The sequence below is a fragment of the Haemaphysalis longicornis genome, unplaced genomic scaffold (assembly GCF_048455015.1).
Source record: "Haemaphysalis longicornis isolate Haplotype H1 unplaced genomic scaffold, Haemaphysalis longicornis Haplotype H1 scaffold_8, whole genome shotgun sequence".
NCBI lineage: Eukaryota > Metazoa > Arthropoda > Arachnida > Ixodida > Ixodidae > Haemaphysalis > Haemaphysalis longicornis.
The window spans coordinates 111969755-111994204 of record NW_027526445.1 but is presented as its reverse complement, the minus strand read 5'-3'; the positions used below and the strand labels follow the sequence as shown (position 1 = coordinate 111994204).

Here is a 24450-nt window from a genome sequence, read left to right as displayed (position 1 = left end):
CTTCTTCGTGTATTAGCCGGCGTGCTTCCGGCCGTCACTTTTATCTCGTAGTTGTGATGGAATATGCCTAGTGACTAATTACTCAGGACTTCTATGAATAACCTCATTCTAATAGAGCCTGCAAGCTCCGCTTCGGTATGTTTGGAGTGTATCAGCTTGTCAAGTCTGTTTGAATTTGTAGTGTATTCTAGCCTGTGGGATCTTTAGTCGTTGCATAATTTGACGTGTGCCAGCATTTGTGTTCCGTTTAGAAGAATCTAAAAAAGCATGTAATCTTAAGTTAGTGCGAAGGGTGAACAAGGAAACGGACAAGGCATTTTAACTGTACATAGAAGCTCTAGTTACTGCATGTGGCTTGTGCTACCCACTATGATGCCTGCATCGCTTATTAATTTAAGCAAGGTAGGTACAAAGACATACACAGCAGAAAAGTGCCGCGCTGTTTTATGCTTGTATTTGGCGTTAGGATGAGGCGCTGTTTTATACCAAATCACCCAGGATTGAACTAACAGGACGTACGCTACTTGCAACTGATTTATTTAGGGTATGTCCATCATGTATGAGAGAAGCAATAACAAAAGGCCACAAGCATTCGACCAGAGCACACACAAAAAGAACTTATCTAAGAAGGCACATTCCTTGGAGTAGATTGATAAAGAGGGGTCTCACATATTATTCTCCTTCATTTGATACAAACTTAATGTGCCATTACACCACAGCTTCCTTCCGCTATTTTTGTTTATCAATTTGGGTACACAATTACAGCCTTTGCAATGAAACAGCCTGGGTAATTTTCTACCGAAAGTGCACGTTTTCAAATGGTCCCTAATACTTTAGGTCATTTGGCTGATGTAAACTTGTCAAGTCAAGGGTGTCTCATCACACACTTAACAACGAGCTTAGCATGCTTACGACAAACTGTGTGCAAGTGTGCTGAAGAATGGCATGTGCCCACTCGAGGATTGGCAAGGGCAGGGTATTATTAGTGCACACGCACTAGGGAGGCTGACCACGAGATATTCATGCACGTGTCTGGTGCCTCAAAAGCCGAACCCCTCCGACGGAAACGCTTGAGTTTGTGCAAAGCATTTCCAAATTGGCCATTTAAAGAAAAAAAAAAAACCAAAGGAAGAGCAACTTATGCTGCGTCTCATTCACACGCTAAAGACAAGCGGGTTCCATCTGGGCCCACTTAGTAAGGGCTGTAGCTGCACAGGATACACAGAGAACAACAGTAAGGAGAGCAGGGTAGAGCATATATACAGTAGACGCTCGTTAAGACAAACTCGAGGAAACCGTAAAAATATGTATTACCAGAAATTTGTTTTAAGCTGAGGTTTTTGCGTTGTGGATGTTGCAAACAAGCAAAAGTGTTGTTCATCCTATTCATGGAGTTCGTCTTAACTGGAGTAGAGGCGTGAAGGTTTGGGAAAAGAGAGCTGAGCACAACCAGTGGTCAATTTACCAAGACAGCAAAGAGGACAGCCGCCGACTGTGAGAAGCGGGGAGCTCAAGCTTAGTTTTCTTACAATATATATATATCCGGGTTCCGGCCTTTGCGGCTTTATTGCCTCGTACTCGTGCAGTGCATTGGCTCTGCAAGCGAAATAGTCTCACGGGTGGACAGGCAAAGTATTTCAACTGATATCAATGCTCAGTGTCACACTCGTCAGTCTGAACAAAAAAAAAAAATCAGAACGATAATCAAACTGTGCTTCCCCCGCTCAAGCGCTACTACTCACACACTGAAGTCAAACGACTGCCAAATTCTTTTTTTCTGTAATGGAGGGTATGTAATTTACAGAAAAAGCATGCTGTGTGCGCTGCTTCAGATTGGGGAAAAAAAAACTTCCACTTCCTTCAAAGAAATTAGATTTACTACTCCTGCGATACGCCTTTTTGCAGGGGTGTACAAATATCAAATTTTGTGCCGCAAATCACACACGAATACAAAAAGTGACTGCAGATGGAATAAAATATGTTCGACTGAATATCATTGATTTAGCGTGTTTACAGCTTTGAAAGCAGAGCTCAAAGAGAGAGAAAAGATAAATCGGTTAATCACAACCTGACATGTAGAGTTTGTGCATTGATTTAGAAATGGAAAAAAAAAAAAAGGTGAATAAGAGACTGGAGCAGGGAAAAAAGTTTGGCACACATTTTCTTAGAGACATGTGGGTTCTTCAACATGCTCTGAATAGAAGTATATTTGACGGGCTGCAGCCCCTCCAGTCATTGAAATAAGGCCCTTGCTATGCATGCCTACTAGGACCAGTATGCTACCGAGGCATAGCCAACAATTAATAACTCAATTTCTCGTTCATGCCATCCAATTGGCCGGACACTTCTTTCCGGCATTATTAACTTTGCACAGGTAACATTCCACTTCAGTTACTGTACAGCAGAGTTACCACTCTGGCTTTGCTCAAGGTGTTGCTTGCATTAGGCTTTCTTGCAAGGCTTAGTTGTCGTACAGAAAAGCCACAAAACCACAACGAACAGGCGTTCGTTGTGGTGAAGCTTGAAGGATTGCATGTTGTATGGCAGAGCAAACTTTTATAGCTCTGTTCGTAAATTTTGAATACTTAGAACGGTAAAATTGCACTTCGGATAGAAGAAGCGTACAGCATAAATCTGCCATTTGCTCTCTATAGTAGCAAAATAGCGTTAACTGAGGTATACATGCGTGGCACCTGTGATATCCAGCCGGACGTCACAGTTGCAAGCTGGCTTTCCTGACTAAATGTGGCCCTGCCTGAGGCATAATCAAAATAGGAAAAACACAGCATAATTTACGCTAGGTCACTCACTTTAGAGGTGCTGTTAGAAGTTTCTAGGCTATTGCGTTCATGTGTTCCAGGGTATCGCATTTTCTCACTACTTACATTTTGAAAGCTCGGTCCATATAAGTTTGGATAACACATTTGCCTTAATCGTGGGTCTCTATTTTGCGATCTTCTGAAAAACGTCTTCAGGATCTGCCATGTGTTCTATCGCTTGATACAACTTAAGGAGCTGTGCGTTCTGTAGGGAACCTTAGCAGGTATTTTGATGCAAGCAAAAATTACCAAAAGCACTTTTTGTTCTGTTTTAAATTACGTTTCTGCTAAAAAGAAATAGATCCAGTTTAAATTAAAACCAGTATGTACTGCCCACTGTAACGGCCCAGCGGCTAGGATGTTTCACTGCCACGATCGAAGATGTGGGTTCAATCCCAGCCATGGCAGCCATTTTTCTGGTAGAGGCAAAAAAGAAAACCGTTGTGTAGAGATTTTGCTGCACATTTCAAGGTCCCCAAGTAGTCAAAATTGATCCATAGCCCCCAATATGGTGTGCTTCGAGGTACATGTGCAGCTTCGGCACACAAGTTGAACAAAGCCTCTCCCCCCCCTTCCCACACACACAAAAAGGGTATAAGTTTCAGCTGTCGGGGTTGCTCAATTACATAGACCAATATAGGACCTTTACTTTCAGATTTTATAATATTAAGACTCAAAAATTTAGTGCTGCTTTGAAAGGCCAGTGTTATTTTATTGCAGCCTTTCAGAATTCGGGGTATTGTTTTCAACAGTGAGCAAACCATGGTGTACACCAGATATTGCCTTTTCAGACAAAAATAGCAGACAGGTAGGCAACGCTCTTTGTAGCAGTACAAAGTTGTGCCACCTCTGTAACATTTCGGTCGAGTTGTTGTCCCAGTCATGTTACGAATGGGAGCTCCTTCAATTTGTAATACTTCCATGGAGGCCTTTCCGGCCAGCTAGTGTACAGACCAACAGACAGTTCTTCGGTGAAAATTTTCTGTATGCACTTAGTGAAAAATAAAGTAGGTTTGATGACTTGCTTTGCTGCCATATTTTCATTTTAATCTGTTAAAGTTGGTTTGATGACTTGCTTTGCTGCCATATTTTCATTTTAATCTGTTAGGCAGGACCTGGCGATAAAGGTTACTCGTAGGACTGACACTTGGACAAGTAGATACAAACTATATTGAAAAGGTGCAACACAAGAAAAGGAATCGCACTTGTAAATAAATTTTATTTACACAAATGCACTGTACACGCCATTTGTGTGGTTACAATGAGGTGTACAAAACAAAACTATAGGCAAAAGAAAGAATAGCAATGGCCATGAGAGGTAAACATGTACCCATTCAAAATTATATCCTGGCATGCTGCAACTGCACTTCAACAACAATACACATATAATCCATGTGGATTATGTGTATGGTCAGGTGAAGAGGATGAATGAAAGGATCTTTCCTTCTGCGCTGTTTTTTTTTTACTGCACTGCGGCTAAAACCAGGCTGGCTTCATAGATAGCGACCTTCCCATGGCAGCCAGCGACAATGAGGGCCAGCGTGCTGAAAATTGCTGGGTAGGGACGGCGCACTCCATCAGGTGGTGCTAAACAATCTCCAACCTCACCAGCTTCACTTTGCTCACAGAGTGACTGTTGGCACGAAATGCAGTGCCTGTACCAATAACAACCGACCGTTCTAGTTAGTATGTATATCACCGGTTAGCACCTAGAATACAATGGCTCGTCCAGACCCGACTCTCACCAATGGAAAAGTCAACGTATACAACTAAACCACACGGGTACCAGACTTTCTGGCTCGACTACCATTATTAATTTTTGAGCATTCCCATTCATTCAAACATTCATAACCTTTACTAACCTTGGCTCTACATGGAGAAGCTTTCTTTTGGCGTGACGGTCATTTGCGCACATGTGAAATTTGACAGGAAACGCTTGAGTTTGTGCAAACCATTTCCAAATTGGCCATTTAAAGCAGGGAAATGCCGTCATTCTTGCGCGGGAGCATAGCAATTTTCCAGCTGCAGGAGCACTAGTTGATCCTAACTTCTTCAGGGGCTGCGGCTCTTTCACATAAACTGTGCCACTCGTGTAGCACAGTCCTCAAGGTGGCTCGCCAGCCCTACAAATGGCAAAGTTGGGTATACGAGAGTTGGCCCTGGTCAGGGCCAGCGATGAGAACCGTACACATAGTTATCTTCGTGATATCTTTTTGAGCCATGCCCGTATACCAAAGCGATAAGAACCAAACAAAAAGAAAATGCTTTTGCCATGCCGCTGCTGGCCACGCTCAGCTGTATGCAACAGTAAACCATCGGGTTGACTCAAAGTGCAACGCAAGAAAATTGCACAGGATCTCATCATATTCTAACAGGATGAGAGCGCGACAGCGTCTTTTATGGCTCGGTTTGTTGTCGAGCATTCCGCCAATGCCGCCTATAGCCTACAATCCCGACAGTGCACTCAGTGCAGCCACTCATTACAGAATCACTATCCATGCTGCTGCGGCACTGCCTCGACTGAAGCAGAGGGCCAACAAAGACTGCGGGAGCAATTTATTTGAATGCACATTTATTATTGTGTTGCACGTCTTACGGAGCGTGTTGCAAGGAAATCGGAATTGACCAAGTGCCAAATGTTTCTTTTTCTGCAGCAGTATATGCACCAGTGCACACCAAGTGCTTCTTGTTTATTTCTTTCTGGTCCATGCCATGGAACAACCATCCATGGAATTCCATGGATGTGCGCACCATTCTGTGACGTGGAATGTTAGGAATGCATTAGGAAATTGTCAGCTGTTGTGGACGCTTTTTGCAGACAATATCCGAATGTGCATTCTGTGGACACCGACCGGGTGCAAGCGTTTCGCAACATAGCAAGTAATATTTTCGCATTTAGAAAGCGATTCACTGAAGCACACTGTTGAGCCCACAGATGTACTTGGTGCAGTGTCAATGAGCCCATAATAAGTGCAACAAACTGAGGAGGAGGCGAAATACCATTGACAACAGGCCGGACAATCAGCTCACAATGCTTCAATGGGGATCACAAGCAGCACAAGCTGGTGCACTGGCATAGGAAAGAACTAAAAAAGGCCAAACAAGGAGAAAAAAAAACATTTGGCATCGGCGAGCATGGGAGGTCACTGTATATAAAGTCGGTCGGAGCAAAACTGTTTTTCATAAACCCCCTCTCAATTTTTTTTAAACTCATTCCTCACTCCGCCGCTGCCATTAAAACAGTTGCACGAGGTGTGCATTTCTAGAGCAGCCGTTTTTCTTATGAAGGCAAACAAAATTGCCTTCGTGCGCAAAGTCTTAGACAACATTAATGCACCAACTGGTTTAATTAGCTGATAGTCTGCAACTATGGTATGCATTATAGCTCAAGTATGGCTTCCGTGCATTAACCTACAAATTTTAACTGCTGTACGGAAAAGAAAGCAAGCTTCATTAAATATATGTGCTGACAGCAATGTAAACTTAAAATTCCTTATAACAGAGCTAGAAATTCTTTCAGAGCTAAAATGATAAAATGCAGTGCTGAATGATGCAAGGCACCACGAAGTACTGCCATACATACACACAAAGAAAAGAGTTTAGCAGTGTCAGTAACTCTTCGTAAAACTTTTCTTTGTGCCCTTTGGCAGGGCATCAGCAACAAAATGTCACTGAATTGCTCCACAACAATCGCTTTCTTCTTGTTGCTCTGCAAGTGCCATGGCTCCAGTCCACTGCTCAAACAGATGAGACACTCTACCCCGCTGACCACGAACAGAAGTTCTTGGCTCGCTCCAGGGACACAACACCAGTGGTACCAATCTGCACCAAGTTTGTTGCTACCTGGCTTGTGGCTCCCTGCTGGCAAAAGAAAAAAAAATGTGCAGTGAGAGTTAGACAAGGGATTGCAGGTGGAAAAAAATCAATTTCTCCTTTTAAAGGATTGCAGGGCACACTGCGATTTCACGTATACATTAGCAAACACACATGCACTCCTTAATGGAGGCTTCATGTCAATGAGGCATGGGTGACATAACATTGCCCCTTTGGAAGGGAGGTGTGTTCTCTTCATCTTGCTGGATGGCATGGCCAGCATGACAAGGATGACAAGACCGAGGGAAGGAATGATGATGTGGAACAGAAACAGCGGCATTCTACTTATTCGTAACTGTCGCACATAAGAAGCTGCACCACTTCATGACTTTCTTACATTAGTGAGGTCCACATCTTCTTGTAAGCACAGTCGTGATCCCGCCCATTGTTCTCCACCCTCTCCTTAGCGGGGTGCGGCTCCTCCCCCGAGTCAGTGGCGGCTTTGACGGTGTGTAGTGATGCAAGTAGTACGGATAAATTTTAGCCCAAGCTTGGTAGGTGCCCTACCTTATCGAACCGCATCTGTCATTTTGTCAAACTGTGGAGTCAATGGGCATGGAACAAAAAAGTGACGTGCAAGACAGAAAAAAAGAGAGTAACAATGTTAGACCACACAGAAAACACAGTGCAGTAGAAACAAAGGACAAGGTGAGGCTGGGGCAAGAGCTAACTTTCGACAAATGCTTTATTGCAGGACCTGCGCTTATAAAAACATCTGGCTCATAATAGGAAAGAAAGAAAGGAAAACATCAAAACGAACAATGAAAGATGAGACAAAAACCACCACGCGCCGCCTACGCCAAGAAATAAATCTCTAGCTTTCGTAAAGCCATAAGATGGTCTATTGATGCGTTGATCACCGGAACATGCCAATCTCAGCCGCTTCCACAAGTTCTTTCGTCAGTCCAGACTGGTGGTAATGCAAAGCAATCATCTCGTCGTGCAGGGGATAACATGGGTATCCCGATACGCACTTTTTACAATGGGTAGCCCGCTGGCCGTCAGTGGCAACGCTGCTTGCTTTATTATTGTACTCTTAAATGGACATTCAAATATCTGCTTGTTTGGCCAGTATAGTCGCTGCCACATTAGAGTGAAATTTTGTAGACAACACGATGCCCAGAGCGTACCAGCTTACAGCAGACCGGTTTCTGCGCACGCGTTAGGCAGGTTAACCTGCACAAGCCCAAAAGCCTGTTCAGGGCTGTGAACAAGACATTGATCCCACTAACAGTCACCTGGTTGCCCATTGTAAAATGTGTGTATCGGGAAACCTTTGTTATCCCATGTACGACCAGACAATTGTTTTGCATTATCACTGCTCTGGGCTGACGAGAAACTTGTGGAAGCAAGTGAGATAGCATGTTCTGGTGATCAGTGTGTCCGTAGACTGTCTGTGGCTTTATCAAAGCCAGAGCTTTATTTCCTGGTGTAGGCGGCATGTGGCGGGTTTCGTCTCATCTTTTGTTGTTTATTTATTTTTTATTTTCTCCTCTTACGAGCCAGATGTCTTTATATGTGCTGGCCCTGCAATAAAGCATTTGTTGAAACCTTGCACTTGTCCCGTCCTCGACTTATTCTGTTTTTACTGCGCTATGTTTCTCGTGAGAGTATGAACCAACACGCCCAAACATTTTCCCTTCAGTTAGACTGTATCCAGGGCATAACAAAAGTTCACAGAGCGAAAGAATGTTAAGTGAGCAAACGAGCTTTTCTAGGCAATGCCCAGGGGCGTCGGGTATGCTAGGCCCAGCAGTTGCTGCAAAAAGCAATGGAGAGTGCAGTAACTGCACAGAAACGGCAGTAAGAGGAGGAGGCTAGGGTATATATAGTCAGGATCCAGATTACATGGCCTTATCGTCTGGTGGTAGGGCAGCGTATCGCCTTTATCACCTTCCAATAGTTTCACGGAGAGAGGCCATGTAATTCAGCTGATATTAGTGCTCATTATCACGCTTTTAGAACTTCGCAGAGTAAACAATGCCAAGGTCATCATGAAGTGTTGAACCCAGAATAGTGGCTCAACTAGTTGCACAAAACAAGATAAGTAACAGTCACTATGCAGTGCTTAGCATGCTACACATGCCCTAAGCAGTGCTTAGTGACTGTTCCGAGCGCTACCACATCGATTCACATTAGGTAAACAAATTTTTCTCATCCGGCATGCATTGCATTCTGTAAGCATATATGCTGGTGCATGTATATATATGTGCCAGCATGTGTTGTATGCATATGCACTAGTGGCATAGGCAAGATACATAAACTTGTGTATAGCTTCCTAGCCAATGCATTTTGGCCTTGGCAACTACAACACCACTCGAAGGTAAGACTAGCCAGATGAAATTGTGGTGGAGGAACTCCTGACGTTTGTACTGTGGATACAGGAAAATTTTGATATAGTCAGGTACACATCACATTTTCTGACAAAATGTGGCACTCCCCAGCATTCAGCTAAGCGACAGTGGGGTGCTGGTATTGGATGAATTGCATGGACATTGGAACGTAACGAAACCCTGCAGTGTATGAGTATAGCATTCCAGGTTACTCCATGTGAAGTAATACGTGACAGCTTAAGCAAAAAGCACCATATTCGTTTGGTCGTGGAAGTCAACCAATGTGTAAGCAAGGTGCTCACTGCATGTTCCAAAACATGCAAACGTCTATTGCAATCTCGTTCTGTCTATTATGTACGGCTATTACGCACGCTTTCAGTGTTGAACTTCTTATTTTCGCTACACATGCCCATTGAACGTCCGCACCACAGCCAGCTGCGCCACCGATGCAGTGAGCAATTTTTGCGAGTGTCGCCCTCGCCTTACCGCGGTCCAATAGGATCATACGTTAACACTAATTTACTCGTAAATTTTAACGCCATAAAAATCAGATTTAATCAAATTTAAATGTTTAGAGAATAATATTCGCTCACTAACTGATTCGAACAATCGTTACTCGCAAGACATCCAATCGTCATCGCATCGTCACTGCAAGTTCTTGATCCGAATATCGGCACATCGTAACGGTCATTCTACGTAGTTTTTAACGAAATCGATGCCACAAGGCAAGTTACACTGACTGCAAATCATGCCTGAACATCCAAGGAGTACTATAAAAACAACGGCGCAACCGCAAACAGTAGGGCTCTTTGATTTCCAGTCTCGGACTCACCGCGGACTCCCCGAGAAGCAGTCCGGCATTCGATTTTCCAATGTATCCCTATGACTTCGGGGAATCCTCGGACTACCCGCGGACCACCCATGGTGAGTCCGAGACTGTAAATCGAAGAGCCCCAATGAAGCAACCAAGTTACAGCCACGGGACGTGCGACAACGCCGGTAAGCAGTTCGGCCTCTTCCACTGGCTAATATTAGTACTTTACACAGGATAACTGTACAGAACCACTAGGCTCTGAAGCTTTTCCGGCTTCGGGTGCGTCACGTAAGCTCAAAAACAGCGTAATATAGACCGTAACTAATGAATAAGCGGTATTTGGGTTCGATAACTCAACTGCAGTAAGCATACATGGGCGCCGCCATCTTGAATGTTTGTTTGCATCAATGTTACCAGACCAGCATCGACATTTCGATAAATTTAGCGGCCACTTACAATTATTGCGATCTGAGTACTTGTTAAGCTTCAAAAGAAAGCAAATGTGAAATGGCAATAGAGAAAGCCAAAATAGCATGGTATTAATCCACAAAAACACGAAATCCGCTGTAGCAAATCATGGTGCATGAATGTGCTTGTAGCAGTTGCTTCAGCATGGTATATTGGCGGCAAATTTTAAATGCATACAAGCGGATTTGTCTACAGTGTTCGACCTAATCTCTTGTTAAGTATTGGTGACAACATATTGTTATTTAGGTACGCTGTCTTTCGGTGGGTAAGCGCGCTTTTTTCCGTCATGCCGCTGCTGCTGACTGTGTGGCTTGCTGCTAGTTTTCTTTCAAGAAAGCCCCGCATTTATATGTTCCTTTTTGTGTGACCAGCCATTGGTAACAGACACGTTTTCACTGTCTTTTTCATGTGGTGCGAGCTATGTTCCATCAGGTGTATGTGACACCTGAGGTAAGCATCCACAAATTTCTGCATTCTCCAAACGGGTGAAATAGAACAAGCTATGAATCTGACAAAAAAAAAACAAGAAAAGCGGCGGGCAAACAAAGAACAGCTTGTTTTTTTTCCTTTTGGTTCAGAAACAGCGATTTCTTGTGTATGGTTGGAGCATTGTTGGAAAAATACACTGGCACACTGGAGTCCAGCCTGATGATACCTTTGCCCTCTGTGCACATAAAGCTGAAGTATCATTCGAAAACTCGGAATGCAAAATAAATGTGCTGAATACTGTCGGCAGACCAAGTGTGTTTTGTTCTTCAATTGCAGTGAGCTGTTTACGGTGTGTGATTCTGAGATTATTGGCAGCAGCATATCTGCTATGGGTGCGCTAAAAGTAAACATGATACAAAACTAAGATACTGCAAACTTTTCTGAACACTGCGCTAGGAATAATCATCAAAGAAAAAAAGATGGCTCCAGAATACGATACTCCCTAATGCAAAATTGGAGCGCAGTGCGAACTGCAGTCTTCTCGGTGACAGCTGTAGCTGCTGTGTCTCAGGAAGTGATCGTGTCATCAGTGAACACACGACGCAGACGCTACTCTGGCGTTTTCTCACAGCGCCTCGGTGCCACTGAGCATGTCTCGCGTGGCCTCTGTGTACTGCCCTCCCTTTCACACTTTCATTTTACTTTCCTCCTCCGCCTTCCTGCTTGCTCTATCTCATTTATCTCCAGTGCCCTCTTCTTCGTTCGGTTACAACAAAGTCGACGGCCACACGAAACCACAGGAGTCAAGCGGGCACTTAAAGCCAACTGCATTCAAAATTTCGACCTCTTGAAAACACCATTTCCGTATAGTCTGCTGAAAAAGAAAGCAAGATGCAACATACAACGGCTGAAATACGCGTGTGGACGCCACAAGCGGTCAGCAAAAACGGGCGATTTTGAAACCGAAATCGACCCCTCAACCTTCTTTGTTGCGCACAGCTCCGTGCAACAGTTTGCGTGGTGAAAGCTTCAGGCTTCGATTTTCACCACAAGTCTGAACTATCACGGCAAGCTGTGTCACATTCGAATAGGCAACAAAACAAAACCAAGAAGAGAAGATTGTTGCGGACCAATAGCAATACGCTATTGTGCCTTCTGTTTTTTTGTTGCGGACTTTGTACTAATGGTAGCCAACTGTGTAATTTCTCTGGTCACAACATGTTGAGGAAACCGCATTTTCCACGGCAGGGTGTGCCAAATTTCATTCCGCTGCCTTGCCATACTGTCTTAATCTTTTAAGGGGCAACCACACGCAGTGACAGCGAGAAGCGACGTGAAAACTGTAACTCAATGGGTACACCAAACAGATAGCACGAGTGACAGCAACAAATGAAAGAAATGATCAAACTGCCGCCAATGCCCTCCGTCGTCATCGTTCGTCGCTGCTGCTCACTTGTGGGCTGCTTCTGTCCAGCAAGAAGCAAGCGGCGGCGTCAGCCCGTCGCCTTCTGCTGTCGACTCCCTTAGCAACCTGGTTATAAACATTTTCGCTTGTCACCGTCATCCACACTACCAGTTTGCTGTACCCATTGAGTTACGTTTTGCCGTCGCTGCATGTGGTTGCCATTTACTTGCCATTTTTTGTACCATTTTCCTATCGATACATAAATATTCTAATGCCTCAGGTCCTGACAACTGCCTAAGTTATCTTTTTTTGTCACTTCGTTTTAAAAACTCTATAAACAATGAAAAAGATATCTGTATTCGAATATATTTGATTCATTCAATCCAGTCAGTTTTTGCTATTTGTATTTTATGCACAGTTCGAAATTTCCTGTTTGCACATCTCTAGTTAATATGTTATGCAAGATTAAATGAATGAACAAGCTGACCAATTGTTCAAACTTTCTAGGGAATGTGAGAGCAGTTGAAAAAACGAATGTACACAGAGAACGAAATCTCACTGGTAATAATCGTGCGTAGAAACCAGGGTCGGAACAAAAAAAGAAATGCCAAAAGCAGATATCTAACGCACAGTAAATGCCCACAACGAAGTAACTTGTGATGCTTCCATGTGAAGGAAGAGAAAGAGCAGGCTCAGAGGAGGTTGGCACTGGACAACTTCTTCTGAGCCTGCTCTTTCTCCTCCTTCACATGGAAGCATCACAAGTTTCTCCGTTGTGGGCATCAATTTCCTGACTACCTGTGATTTTGTACCCCTTCTCTCTCTTCTACCGTCTTATCTTTTCTTCATATGCTGCATGGCCAAAATATGAAGTAAAAAAAAAGAGGTTAGCAGAGGGTGGTACATGAAAATTCTAGTTGAAAGCTGTAGGATAAAGCGAACAGCAATAGGGATCCTGCGGTTATTGCCATTTTAACCTCTCGTCACGGCAAACAAAAAGTCAGAAAAATCAGGTGGTGAATGGCTTCAGCATATTAAGTTTCAGATGTCGTTATACAGTGGCACAATAGGGTGGACGGCAGCGCCACTGACGTGTCTGAATGATTGGACAATCTAAAAAATCAGTCTGTGACTGTGTACAGGTGTCGTCATAAGTAATTGGAGCACAGGAGCTGTGGCCGAACTGTATCGGAGCGCCGTGTAGCTGCACCGGCGGTAAATGAAAGGATGAAAACACGCATGCGCGCCTGCCGACGGCGATGGCCCATCTATACCTCTTAAACACCTTTTTAAATTTGGCTTCGAGCATTGCTCACAGCACAGTGCCGCTCTCGGCGACGGCGCTGATAGCAGAGATGATTCTGGCAGCGTCTCTGGCGCACTTCCAGCTGCCGGAGAAGCGGCGCGCTGTCATGGGAATTTGTAGTGAGTTTTTCGTTCAAATATTTTTACGTGTGTACGCTATCAGCACCATCACTGAGACCAGTATGCTGCGAACAATGCTTGAAGCCAGGTTAAAAAAAGTGGTTTGAGAAGTACAGATGGGCTATCGCCGTCGGCAGGCGCGCGTGCGTGTTCTCGTGCTTTCATTTACCGCCGGTGCAGCTACAAGGCGCTCCGATACAATTCGGCCGCAGCTCCCGTGCTCCACTTATGACGGCACCTGTACGTAAAGATCGAAGTCAAACATTGCTTTCAGGATTAATTTTTCATCAAAGAATTTGGCATGACCTACTCGTTCAAAAGCACCTTTTGTCGCATGAAAGCTTGCTCACACCTATGACAATGCCACCAAGGAACGAGAGGCCTGAAGAAGACACCACTCAGTGGAGGGGTGTGAGAGAAGAAAACCCAGGGGCAACAAATGGATATGGACAAAGCAAGATAGCAGCAATCGCAAATGCAGCAGGCAGGCCTTAGTTCTCGTTCTACAGTGTACACAAATAGGCTCAGGACAATGGCTATAGCATGAGCAATGCGAGAAATATTCTCGTCTAGTGATGTGGGACCGGCCAAGAAGTGCCCCGTGTTAGCGAAAAGTAGCGATTGCTACCTATTCTTTGATTACCTACGAGACTCCTGGAATTTCGAAACCACACTTGCATTGCTTGAGAAAATTTCTGCTGAAGTGCAATTACGTTAGTAAATTGCAATCTTTAGCAATTCAATAACCTATAAAACGACCATGCTCAGCAACCCTTGTAGTGTGATTATAGCAATTGAAAAAGAGAAGCAGCTGCATTACGTACACTCAACACCAACTGTCGGGAATCAAACGTGAGTGTGTTAAGTGGGCCCACCACATGCTACACAGTATTTGTTCATTGAAAGCATTAAGTATCTCTATTGCGCTTTCTCTCCAACAGAATAAGTCATGACATGCATTCCGTGAAATAAATTCCATCTTCCAACTCCTGCATACAAACGCTGAAAATTCTCCATTCAGTTTTTTTTTTTTAATTAGAACAGAAATTGTGAGGACAGGTGCAAATCGTATCGACACACACACACACACGCACGCGCGCCACAAATATATGTGGCTCCTCAACAGAAATATACTTGCACTGTGGCTCCTCAACAGAAATATACTTGCACTGCACTGTCTACGAAAAACAGGATCGGGAGCGCAGATTCGGCGAAACACTTACATCCGCAATGAGAACAGTGGCACCCTGTATGCCAAGGCTTGGACAAGCAGTCTCTTGAGGTAGGTCTGGCTCTTAGAAACGGAGCAGGTCATCGATCAGCGACTCGTACACATGCTGGGACTGTGGTGGAAATTTATCAGCCCCTGTAACGAAAGCGCAGTGAGCGGCGTCTCGATGACACATGATACGAAATAAATATCTCCGAAACATTGCTTGCTTTACATTTGTGCGTGCAATATAAAACCCCTGCTCTGCTTACTAGGGCTGTTAACGTAGTAAGCCTCCATGTAATAACTGTCACTAGTGGTAAGCATAGTGACACCACAGAAGATTCTAGCTAACAGTTACTCATATGAGCCTGTAAGTTAAAAAAGAAAAACATTACGACACTAGCGTGTGTTTCGGGTGTGCTTTCGCAAGAAATGGCACGTAGCTTATCCCCTTTGAAATTAGCCTACACTTCTACCACGAACACTAAAGGCAACATCACCATGTGTGTTTTCTTCTCCGTATGAAAAGGGCGATGTGACAAGTCTAAACACTTACCTCCTCACGACCTTGTTGCTACCACCGACGTTGACGGCCACGAAACCGAGCTAGCGAAGTCTCCGACTTTGCGCCGTCGAAGCTGAGGCGCAGACTGACGTGAGGCTCAGTAGGACCCTAGGAACTTCAGTTGGAGTAAAAGCTGCGATTCCAAACCACGAAGGCGCACAGGCCGTCCGGCCGCTAAGTCGAAACGGTGCCGAAGGAGCAGGGAGAAGCACGGCCCGCGCGGACGTACAACAAGAAATGCGCAAAACAATGTTGTCAGCACGGCCAAAGGCCCTCGATTTTTCAGACCAAAGTTGGAGACGTTTTGAGGCAAAAACGACAGCGTTGCCAGCATAGTTTGGTGCGTTTAGGCTGATTTGGCGGCGGTCGCGGGCGGGTTTTAGTCGGATGCCTAAGGTCTTATCCGGCGCACGGCCGCCGGAAGTTCGAGCGCTCGTCCCGGAAGTCGGGCCGTTCCAGCATAGCGCATGCTACGCATGGGCTGGTTTCGCACGCATTCAGCCGAAAATGCCTGCTTGTTGCGACGTCAACTGCACAAGCAGGCCAGAGAAGTCGTCTGGGAAGACGTTCTACTTGGAAGTATTACAATATTCTGCACGACGTGCGTGATACGCAGCGAAACGCAAATGTAATATCAGTGTCGTTTTTGAGCTGGGGCTCTTGTTACGCAGATTCCCTCGCTCTAAGCCGGATTTATACCGGCGTTGGGTGGCAAACTTATAACCTAGTTATACGGCGAAAGTAACCGCAGTTAAGTTTAACCGTGGTTACTAAACTTTAACCGCGGTTATCGCCAACTGCGGTTTTGGATGTTGCACGCGAAATTGCAAGTTTGGTAACCGCAGTCACTTGATTATGAGCGCAACAAAAATAAATTAGCACACTCTTAACTTCACAATAAAAAAAAAGAAGCAGTGTAGACAGAAAGAAATATCGTTAAAGCATTCGCTTCTGACACAAACGCAACGCACTCGTGCGCGGCGAGAAGAGCGGCTTCCCCAACAGCTCGCAACCGGCTTGGTTTGGTGTTGGGAACTTTCATCTTAGCATCGCGGTAGATATTTGACCACCGCTATCTCTACAACTGCGAATTACAGTCCATAGCACAATTTTTCACCGCACTAACATCCATTTTCTCGAATGCGGAAGTTCTTTTCCGCGATCAGATTGATTTCGAAGAGCGGCCATGCGATAAGCTGTTGCTGCCGTGGTCTGGGACGGTTGGGGCCGCAAGCAGTGCCGTGCGGGCAGGCGCGCCGGCGTGTTTACAGGCACGGCCGACGCGCGCGCCGATCGTTTCCGTGTGCTGAAAACGCTTCAGGATTGCCTGCTATATCCATTTTTGGTGGACGACGCGCGGAATTTACAAATTTAGCACGGCGTTTGTCGTAGTTGATCGGGCGGATCGGGAAACGAGCCGCTGCTGACAGGCAGTCGCGCTGATTGCGAGAGCGATGCAAAGAACGCAAGCGCGTCTTGGGGACAGCTTTTGGGCGCCCGCTATTTGAGAACCTTTGTCTCTTCCGAACGCCAGGTGATTTTTTTTCTTTTTTCGCCTCCACTGATGCGCCGCCACTTGCGTCCGAACTGAATTGTGCGATTTTGATTGATTGTAGGGTTTAGCGCGCCCACGCAACGCAGGCGATGAGGCGCGCCGTAGTGGAGGGCACCGGATTAATTTTGACCACCTGGGGATCTTTAACGTGCGCCGAAATCTCGTACACACGGGCGTTTTTGCTTTTCGCCTCCATCAGAAAAGCGGCCGGGAATCGAACCCGCGACCTCGTGCTCAGCAATTGTGCGATTTTGAGCACTGCGGCTGCAGAAAGTGCGGTTAGCGTGACCGAACTGAGGTGCCAAGCTCAGTTTGCGCTAACCATGGTTAGCGACGTAACCGCAGTTTCGTCTGTCGTGTAACGCAGCAAACTGCGGTTTTGTCTAACCGCGGTTTTGTCTAACTAGCTCTCCATCCCAGGCAGCAGGCTCTGCAGTGACCACTTTACTGACAACTGTTTTGACAGAACGGGCGCACGAACGCGGCTAGAGCCTGTCGCCGTGCCCACGTTGTTTTCTTTCTAGCATAAATCCCGTTAGAGCTGCGTCGTCTCTCAAACCAAGACCCAAGTGACATTTTCGTTCTCCTTTGGAATTAAATTCTGCTTCATATTAATGTCGCATATTTCGGTATAGCATATGTTGCGATCTGAACGCAATGTGTATAGCCAAAATGCAATAAAGTGAGAACAAAATGCCAAAATCCGCCAATGGGGACGCTTATCAGCGGTTGAAAAGCATAGCAGACGCCCGACTTCCGGGACGAGCCGTTGAACTTCCGGTGGCCGTGCGCGCGCCCGGCCGCGACAGCGGCGAAGCGCCATCCAGCAACTAAGTGGAGATCAGTGGGAGCGTCAAGCCCGGTTTGGCCCGGTGTGTTAGTGCTTTACACTCCGGTATAACACAAATATGTGCGACTGTGTAAACGCACACACACTCAAAAGATGTTTTTTGTAGCTTTCTGATGTTTTTACGCTCGTAAAAAATTGATTAAATGAAGAGCGCACTAACACGTCACGATTAGTTCAAGAAATAGCCGTTGCGCTCCGATACCATCGACCCCCCAAAAACCCCATCTCAGGGGCCCTTTAAGAAGTGTAGCGTATACGTAGTATACGTAAGTGTAGTATACGTACGTCCTGCTGTGAGCGATGGCGACGACCCCGCATGGATCATAGCTCTTTGCCGTCGAGCCCAAGGTCTGCCCATTCTAATTGGTGGAGATTATAATGCTGTTCATACAGCTTGGGGCAACACCAAGGACACAAGAAGGGGGTCTGCATTGATAGGGGCAACGGAGGCTGTCCACCTTGAGCTTTAAAACGAGGTTGGCACTGTAACCCGCCTCGCCGACCACGCCAAGCAGACCGAACGTTCACCGGACCTGACCTGGGCAAGCACCGCTCTCAAATGCGACTGGAACACCTGACCAGATATCCTTCGTAGCGACGATTTCCCCATCGCAGTGAAGATGAAGTGCCTCAAAGATCAAGGCACTCAAGTGCCTCAAAGATCAAAGCGACCACAGAGCTCCCTGCATCCTGATGACGTGTGGCGAGTTCAAAGGTCATCAAGGTGGATATCGGAAATTCAAATAGAAATTACTTTCTAAAGGATAGAATAACAGCGGCATAACATTGATGCCTGCGGCAAGCCGTTTATTTCAGCTCGCCTGCTGCGCAGCGGCATCACACTGAACGGAAATACTCCGGACAAAGAGTAAATGGCTTGTCCTCTAAGTCTAGCGCCCTCCGTATTCGGAGTTTTAGTTACTCCGCTAAGAGGAAGTATTTTATAAAGTCTTCTGAGAAATAAAGTTTTTTCGTGCATTTAGCGGAGTATTTCTTGCTGTACATTACTCCACTGATGAGGGGAGTTTTTTTGCGCATTTAACGGGGTATTTTATGTCATTCAGAACACCCCTGAAGGAGGGCGTTTTTAGGCACCTGGCGTGGGAGTTCATTTCACCCTAGAAACATCTGGAAAATTTCCACACACGATGTTCGGTTTCCGCCCGCACCTCTCGACACACGATACCCTCCTGCAACTAAGCAATTACATATTTGAGGCGCCCCTGCCATATAGCACCAAATTTGCTCGTTTTTATTAAACGTTTATTTCTCTCTCTCTCTTGAGGCTACTAGCAAGATCACACCTAAAGCTATAGGTGCTCTCGACCTCAGAGGGGCATTTGACAATGTGGCACACGCTTCCATTCTCAGGAACCTCAGCGATGTCGGTATCGGGGAAAAAATGTATGATTATATTAAATACTTCCTGACTCCTATCTTCGCTTGTACTGTACTTAACCATTCAGGCTGACTACTTCGTTCCGCTCCCTGTTTCCGTCCCATCTCATTGAATGTGAAAACTAAACGGAATTCTTCTATAGGCCAATCCCCCTCAGGGAGTATGCAAATTTTCTGTGAGCTATCATGATCATCATTATCGTCGTCGTCGTCGTCGTTAGACAGCTGAGGCCAGCAGTGGCCTCATTACGGCTTGACATGCTTTCTAACGGTTTTGATGATGATAATGATATGATAATGACGGAGGTTGGTGTATTGGCATAGAAGAATTCGGTTTAGTCTGCGAACCCAGTTAGTCAAGAAGAAAACGGGGGAGCGGAAGGGAAGATTGAACCTGAATGTTAGAGAAAAAGAAAAACAGACACGCGGGAATGGGAAAAGAAAATTAAATTAACGAAACCCTCATTTCTCATTACACATATTTGTACAGTAAAGGAAACGCCAGTGTCAAAATTGAAGTTGGCTGGATTGTGAAGCCGCGTGGGCAGTAGCATAATGTTAACGATTCTCCTGTTTTGTGGCTTAGTGAGGCGACACAGTTAACACAATTAGCATCACGTGATTAGCTTGCGACGATTCCGCAGTGGACAGACGAAGACGAAAACGAAGACGAAGCGCAGGACCGAGATGTGCACGTAGTGTTACGCGAAGAAGAAGACGAAGCATGGCGAACGAAGGGCCGTCTGAGAATCCGGTGCCACCCGCCGAACGTTCCCGAGTGCGCCTGCTCCAGCAGCTTGACCCTGATGCCTGGCAGCCTCTGCTCTCCGACCCCACGGCGCCACCGATAGAGAGGAGGGAGCTTGGCAATCCGCCCGGCAAGTCCAAGATAGAGGCCACGTTCTCCGCGCCGCCCGTGGAGGACGGAATGCGCCTCTCGCCAGAGCACTCCTGTGAGGACGACCTGCCTGGGTCCATCAAGAGACAGGACGTGGAGACCGATCAGGTCGAGCCGCACGTCGCCAATATCCGCAAGAGGCCGCAAGAGTTTGAGGCCTCCGACGGCTCTTTTGGCGACGGTGAGAATGCCCAGGACATGCCCGCCGCGAGTCCTAGGAGCCTTGCGAGGGTTATCTACGCTGCAAATAAGAGAAATGCACGCCTCGCTCATGCCGTCCTCGACAACTTGGGGCCAAGGGTGATTAAGTCTCTGTGCCGTCAACCTTCCGACGCGGGAATTTACCACGAAAACAAGAAAAAGTATCAAGACTTTAAGAAAACTCTGACGCTACATTTGAAAAGCAAAGCGCAAAAACGACCAGCCAGGACACAACGCTCCTAGGATGCCTGCAGTGAGCCCGCACAAGGTTCTCAGCATGAAACCGGTCGGAACCACACCATTGGGGATAGGACGGCCAACGAGCAGAAGCAGCGGCCATTTTTAGAGGAGCAGCTCCTCGTTTCGAAGAAGAAGCGGTCGGAGCGGCTGCGTCTTCCGAAGGAGCGCCAGCGGAAGCGCATGGGTGCCGATATGCAGGTGATTCTCGGCCTCCACGAGACAGGGAAGGAGGAGTGCAGGAATCGGAACTGCGCGATAATTCCGCCCTTGGTGACGGGTGAGCAGCGGCACCTGATCCACGCGGACTTCCAAGCCCTAATACGGGACCTGTTGGCGGAGCTTGATCAGAGTCACTTGACCAACGTGTGGGACGACCAGGATAAGATGATCTTTCGCGAAAAGTTCGTCGATTATCCGAAGAACTTCGGCATCATCGCCTCCTACCTGGACAAGAACAGTGTGGCAGACTGCGTACAGTATTACTACCTTTCGAAAAAGAGCGAGGATTACAAGCAGTTTATGCACAAGCCACGCTTACGAGCCACCTTGCGTTCTTCTCAGCGCGAGACCTGGGCAAGCTCTATTGCTGTAAGCGACGCCGCCTCCTCTGCTGAAACCTCTGACCGGAGACACTACATCCAGTTCTGTAGATACTTCCAGCCGTGGCACGGGATAGTTTCTGTACTGTCTCCCTTTGAAGATAAGGCTGACCAGATGCGCCGGCATGAATGGGCGGATGGCGAAGTGTTCATTAGCGCTGGCTTTGGAAATGTTTATCCCGCGAAGAGGATCTGGAATGAGGCGTCATGGTGTTCTTGGCTACCTGTCGTTTTCTAGTGTCCTGTTCCAGCATGCACTACCTTCTCCAGTAACAGTCCCCTGGTGTCAGAATTCACACTGGTTGGATTAGGTATACGCGTTTGTGGTACTACAGCGTCGGCATTTCTTTTTTTGTTTCATGAGGTAACAGAAATAAAGCACTTTTCTTTAACTTCCCCGTTTCAAAAGCCGAAATGCCTTTGTTATTTCCACTACTGAAAGCACACAGGCTTTGTATACCTCTTCTGCTTTTTTTCTGAACTTGGATTATTGTACTTTGCACGCATTATGCCTTATTTTGTTGCTCCTTTATTACATGGAGAAAATAATCAACGCCTTGTTCATCTAATGGCTGACAGAAAAATGAGGCAATAATTAGAACTCTTGCCAGAGGTTCACTTCGATTTTGAAGGATTCACAGCCTAGTTCGTCCTGTTCTCGAAATTTTAAAGTTGAATGGAGGACGCCGGGAGAGGACAACAGTATTTACTCATTTCACCAATTTTTTTCCCTTTACAAGTTACGTATAAACAAAGTTTCATGTTATGTTAACAGCTTTGTTTGCAATCGATTCTTGTTTTTTAAGGGGAGACGTGGGTCTTGAAATGAACTTTTTTATTAATTGGTCTGTGATAATGAAAATCACTGTGCATATGTGTTTTGTCTTCCTCATTTCAAATATGTAATTAGTTTTCAAGTGGTAGAATTATTTTTTGAGTTATAAAGAAAACACTGGAGCCTAATTAAGTAATTTCTTACGGGCCTTTAAGGAACTTTTTATTCAATTTTTTTTTAAATAAATGGTATGGATGTGTAGCTTAAGACCTGCCATGCATGCTGAAGCTATTTATATTCCTGTAAAGATAGTTGATTGGATAGAATTAATCTAATTATGCCAAGTACAGTTTTCTGAAAACTTAATGACCTCTAATTATTACTCATAACATTTATTTGAGGCAAAATGAGCCAATTAAAATAGCTTCAGCATGCAGTTCATTTTATCCCGAATTCAACGGTATAACACTTGTAGAAATCCTTTGAAAAAAACTACCTCAAAACCCCTGTAAGGCTAGGCACATATGCAAAAAAAGGGAAGCTGAGAAAATCGCAGTTGAAGTTTTACTACAAGTGACAGAGTTATCTATTGAGCATATGAAAAAAAGAAAGGTTCTAGAATGTAGCTCGCTTTTCGCTCAACACGAGCATACCAAGATTGCTGAAATCAGTTGATGGGAAAATTATGAAATCCTCGTGTCTACAGATGGCACCTGGCAGAAAAACTGAACAAATGCAAAGCCAGAACGTTGCTTCAATTTTTATGCTGTTAATTGGCAGCGCGCCGTCACTCTTTGGCGACTAGGGCTGAGGTCCCGATCGTGCACCACAGTTGTAAACGTTTATTTTGTTATGTTAGTGCTTCATTTGTAGCAATCAAATCGGATTTGCATCGCGTGAAGTGAGTTGCAGCGAAGGGGCTGGTAACGGAATGCCCGCCACAGCTCTGTGACGTGCATGCGCTTGGCTAGGTGGGATAACCACGTTTTCGGTTTAATCTACTCGTATATCACGTCACCAACGCACATTGCGCACAATACGAACATTTATAATTCTCAAATCGCTCATCTATATGGTAACCTGCCGACGCGGAAGCGCGCGCTGGAGTGCGGGCCGACCCGCCGCGGCATCGTTGATAACAGAATGAACACACTTCCCTTGCGACGTCGACATCATAAACTTTATCATTTCTTTTCTTTCTATTTGCTGCTGATCGAAAGATAGACGCACCTTAGTGCCCCCGCAGGCGTAATCATATCGCTACGCTATCGTCTCGGCAGCCCGCGCGGGCGCTAAGCCTACCTCCGTCTCGGCGCCGTTCTCGCGATAAGTCGTCGTCACAGGAGCAGAAAATCGTATTTCAGGCGCTTTTAATAATGCCTGTTCTTCCTTTCGGTTATCGATAGACATCTTTACTTTATTTTTACGCCATGCGGGGCTTTTGCCGGTCCTCGCACAGACGAATACATGAGCCGTTGCCCTGTGATGAGAGTGCCGAGCAGACGACCCACGGCGCCCAGCCAATGAGGTTGCGCCCTGCGGTCACGTGCAGTCAGTAACCAATTAGGCGGCGCGATCCGTCTCTTTTCTACCCCGGTTTTACTCGCAACCAACGGACGAAACGGAGTGGTTCTGGCGGGGAATTGAAAACGAAAAGACGCGCTTTCGAATGAGACCAAGATGGACGCCGTGGGGCATGTAGAACCCGAGGGGCGCGTCGTCGAAAAAATGCTATTTTCGCGTCGAATCTTGGCCGATTTTAGCGGGCGTCGGTGCTATAAATTGATATTATGGCTCAAATACGTAATCCTGGGTCTGGATATTTTGCTAACCGGTAGAAAAATAGCTCTACTTTCCGAAAATGGCGATTTCTAAAAATCGATTTTTTTAGCCAAATTTCGGGATTCCAAGACCCGCGTCTCCCCTTAAATGCAGAGCATTTGTTAGTCGCACGATGTCCCGCGTCGGCGTCGGCGCCGTCCACACGCTCACTGCGCATGCGCGTCGCGTCGAGGCGATAGCGAACACTCTCTCGCGAGGGGCATTGGATTGGATTCGATTGGATTGGATTGGCTTGGCTTGGCTTGGATTTGGATTGGATTGGATTAAAGGGGATTGTGTTGGATTGTGTTGCGTCATAGCCGCGGCACGTTGCGTCACAGCCGCGGCAGACGCGCTGGGGCCGGCGCATGTGCAGTACTCTCTCTTCCGCGGTTTCCTCTCCTTCGGGCGCGCTGCGCATATAACCGGTGTGCCGTTCTCCGGCGAAGCAACATCCGCGCTTGGCTCAAACACCTAGAGTCCACGCCACTTTACAAGTACGCCAACGTCGTCATCGACTGGGAAGTGTCTTACGCAGTCCCCTCCAACGTTTATAGAACCAAGGTCAGTTTTAAAACTCTCCGCCTCCGCCATACCAGCAATACGGCGCCCGAGCGACCCACAGCGCCAGGTGGCGTCGCCGCCGCAACCGGCTCCCTTCAGCCGCTGGGGAAGCCCGAGCGAAAGCAGCGCGGGCCGCATCTGTACTGCCGTTGCGAGCGTTATCGCGAAATATGCCGATCACCGTGTTTATAACCTTTTATTTACG

The 24450-nt window shown here is 46.2% G+C and overlaps 1 protein-coding gene and 1 long non-coding RNA gene across 2 annotated transcripts in view; both read right to left on the bottom strand.

The window, feature by feature from the left end:
- Positions 1 to 24450, bottom strand: part of LOC144149748 (uncharacterized) — a 371422-nt gene that overhangs the window by 89043 nt on the left and 257929 nt on the right. The gene's annotated exons all lie outside the window — the stretch shown is intronic.
- LOC144150148 (uncharacterized) lies at positions 3530 to 15627 on the bottom strand. Its single transcript, XR_013318438.1, has 3 exons — positions 15336 to 15627; positions 14790 to 14932; positions 3530 to 6680 (listed from the first exon to the last, which is right to left on the bottom strand). It is a non-coding gene; the product is annotated as an uncharacterized LOC144150148 (long non-coding RNA).